We start from the raw sequence: 3434 nt of genomic DNA, 5'->3' as shown, positions 1-3434 counted from the left end.
TTTCCTGGACCGTGGCTTTCCTTGCTGCTTGACAATCTTACAGGATTAGGGAGACTGGCTTATGCCAGTTTGCCCGGGCTTTCCATTTTTAACACTGAAAGTCTTGCATCCCAGTAGGGGCCATGCCTGTAAATGCTTTGTCAGGCATCTAGAATCTTGTATAATTAGGCCATGTCATGTATCAGTAATACACGCTCGTCTAGTGATGAATTTCAGAAATATTAGATTCTCATTTACATTTTAATATAACATTTGTACTATTTCAAATTTATATTTTGTAGTATATACAAAACCCCCTAAAATATAAATATTTAAAACCCATCTTTTTAAACTAATTTGAATTATAGAATATTTATAAAGTCATTTTATTTAAGTGTATATAGTAATCTGAACTAGAAAGACTTTCTCATTATGCTTTAATGAAGAAATGAGAATGATTTGTGGCTAGCATTTCAGTTGTTTGTATGCATTGCATGAGAATAATTTGTTTTAGCAATACTGAGATCGAAAGAGCTTCCTGTTTTAATTTTCTTTCTCTAAAAGGGCTTAGAAAAACTTACTCTCTTTGAGAGGGAATAGAGTGTAGTACTTTCAAGTACTGAAATCAAAAGTTGTGAGTACAAAGCCTGGCTCTTCCACATACTAACTATGTGATCTTGGGCAAGTTGCGTACGTTCATGAAAACATAATTTCTTGATCTTAGCATGGTATGATAATTAGTACCATTCAGGCTCTCTCCCCTCTGCTCTTTGGTGACTGCCCTCTCCTTCTCCTCCCCTGTGGGGCTGCACCAGCATGGGTCCCTGGCCCTGCTGGTTGCTCACTGCCCTCCTTCTGCTTCTCTCCTTTGTTGACACTACACACTGCCACACCTGCCAAATGCACCTACCCTGAGGTGCTGGGTACCTGGGTCTTCCAGGTGGGCCACCTTGGTTCCCAACATGGCATCAACTGACGACCACCAGAAAAAAATGTAGTGGTGCACCTTGAGAAGCTGGACACAGCATATGATAATTTTGTCAATACTGACCATTTCACCATCATTTACAGTCAAGGCTTTGAGATTGTGTGAATGGCTACAAGCAGTTTGCCTTTTTTAAGTGTAAAGAAGAGGACAGATGGCAAGGTAACTGGTTACTGCCACGAAACCACGGCTGGATGGGTGCCTGATGTGCTGGGCAGGAACTTAATTACATTTCACTGGAACTAAGGTGGGAACGACCTCTCAGAATGTGAACGTGAGCACGGCACACCTTGAGAGTCTTCAGGAAAACTATTCTAATGGGCTCTACAAATACAACCATGACTTTGTGAAAGCGATCAATGCCATTCAGAAGTCTTGGACTGCAACCACATACATGGAATATGAGACTCTTAACCCTGACACAGATTATTAGGAGAGGTGTTGCCACAGCCAGAGAATCCTAAGGCCCAAACCTGCAGCACTCAACTGCTGACATACATGAAATGATTTTATATTTGCCAGCATCTGGGGACTGGAGAAATGATTGTGGTACCAATTTTGTTACTTCTGTTCAAAACCAAACATTTTGTGGAAGCTGCTACACATTTGCTTCTAGGGATATGCTGGAAGCAAGAAACTGTATAATAATCAACAATACTCAGACCCCAATCGTGAGTCTTCAGGAGGTTGTCTCTTGCAGCCAGTATGCTCAAGGCTGTGAAGGTGACTTCCCGTACCTCACTGCAAGAAAATATGCCCAAGATTTTGGGCTGGTGGAAGAGGTGTGCTTTCCCTACATAGGCACCGATTCTCCACACAAACCAAAGGAAGACTGCTTCCGTTACTACACCTCTGAGTAGCACTATGTGGGAGGCTTCTCTGGGGGCTGCAAAGAAGCCCTGAGGAAGCTTGAGCTGGTCCATTATGGGCCTGTGGCAGTTGCTTTTGAAGTCTATAATGACTTCCTCCACTACCACAAGGTGATCTACTACCACACTGGTTTGAGAGACCCCTTCAACGCCTTTGAGTTGATTAATCATGCTGTTTGGTTGGTGGACTCTGGTTGGTGACTCAGGCTCTGGGATGGATTACTGGATTGTTAGAATTAGCTGGGGCACTAGCTGGGGTGAAGATGGTTACTTCCAGATCCACAGAAGAACCGATGAATGTGCAACTGAAAGCATAACAATGGCGGCCACACCATTTCCTAAATTGTAGGGTATATGTCCCAGCATTTCATATTGACCATTATCAGTCATGAAAGGAGATTGATTTATTCACAGACTGGAGACTTTTATAGCAGCAATTTCGAAATATTACACACAGATTCCTATGAAGATTTTTGCCTTTAAAATGAAAACTGCCGGGCGCCTGGGTGGCTCAGTTGGTTAAGCGACTGCCTTCGGCTCAGGTCATGATCCTGGAGTCCCGGGATCGAGTCCTGCATCGGGCTCCCTGCTCAGCGGGGGGTCTGCTTCTCCCTCTGATCCTCTTCCCTCTCATGCTCTGTCTCTCATCCTATCTCTCTCAAATAAATAAATAAATTAAAAAAAAATAAAAAATAAAATGAAAACTGCCTTTGATTTGAATATACCTTCCTATTGACCAATGGCCTATTTATAGCTATGCAGTAACAAAATACAGGATTTTGTTACTCATTTGTAATCTAAATATGCTGTATTTTTAAAAGTCTGTGTGAGAACACAGACTTTTTAAATTGTAAAAATCACAAGAATGGCAATGATTATTAGATTTTTAAAAAGTTTTTTATAAGAAATAATTAGTACCATTTAAATAGTTTGTTATAAAGACTAAATGAAATAATGTAAGATGGTCATGATAGTGCCTGATACTTTGAGGTTGTCAATATTTTGGCTGTAAGAAGCTATAAGGTAAGTTGAGCCTAGATTTGTGCTACAGCAAGATCTGCTCTACTTTTTTTTTTTTTTCTGTAATGGGAATCAAGATTTTAAAAAAGATTTCAAAATTAAAATTAAAGATTTTAATTTTTGGTGTATGTGTCTGTGTGTGTGTGTATTTGATGGCCACATCATTGGGGGACTCTAAAACATAATGATAAAGGAATTCTAATCTCTCTGACCAAGTGCCCTTTTTTTAAAAAAAAAAAAAAATTTGACAGAGCACGTGTGTGCTGGGGGGAGGGGGAGGGGCAGAGGGAGAGAATCTCAAGCAGACTCCCTGCTGAGCACGAGCCTGACCAGGGGCTTGAGCTCAGGACCCTGAGATCATGACCTGAGCCAAAACCAAGAGTGAGAGGCTTAACTGACTGAGCCACCCAGGTGCCCCCAAGTGCCCTTTTAATTGAGAACCTAGGTAGAAGTGGGATACCTCACCTGAGGGTAGATTATTTCTCTACAACCCATTGTCGTCAGTCAAATTTTTCTCAGGAGATGGGGCTCGAGGCAATACATTGACTGTATTTGCTCATGTTCACTCTTATTGTAGATAT

At 41.3% G+C, this 3434-nt stretch overlaps 1 pseudogene; it reads left to right on the top strand.

The window, feature by feature from the left end:
• Positions 1-795: 795 nt before the first annotated feature.
• LOC123847383 (dipeptidyl peptidase 1-like) lies at positions 796-2182 on the top strand (annotated as a pseudogene).
• The last annotated feature ends 1252 nt before the right edge of the window (positions 2183-3434 follow it).

The sequence above is a fragment of the Mirounga angustirostris genome, unplaced genomic scaffold, assembly GCF_029215605.1.
Source record: "Mirounga angustirostris isolate CCGP_5_RB_7025 unplaced genomic scaffold, mMirAng1.0.hap1 SCAF_2, whole genome shotgun sequence".
Lineage (NCBI taxonomy): Eukaryota > Metazoa > Chordata > Mammalia > Carnivora > Phocidae > Mirounga > Mirounga angustirostris.
Note: the sequence above shows the minus strand (reverse complement) of the source record. Positions and strands in the feature narration are given on the sequence as shown.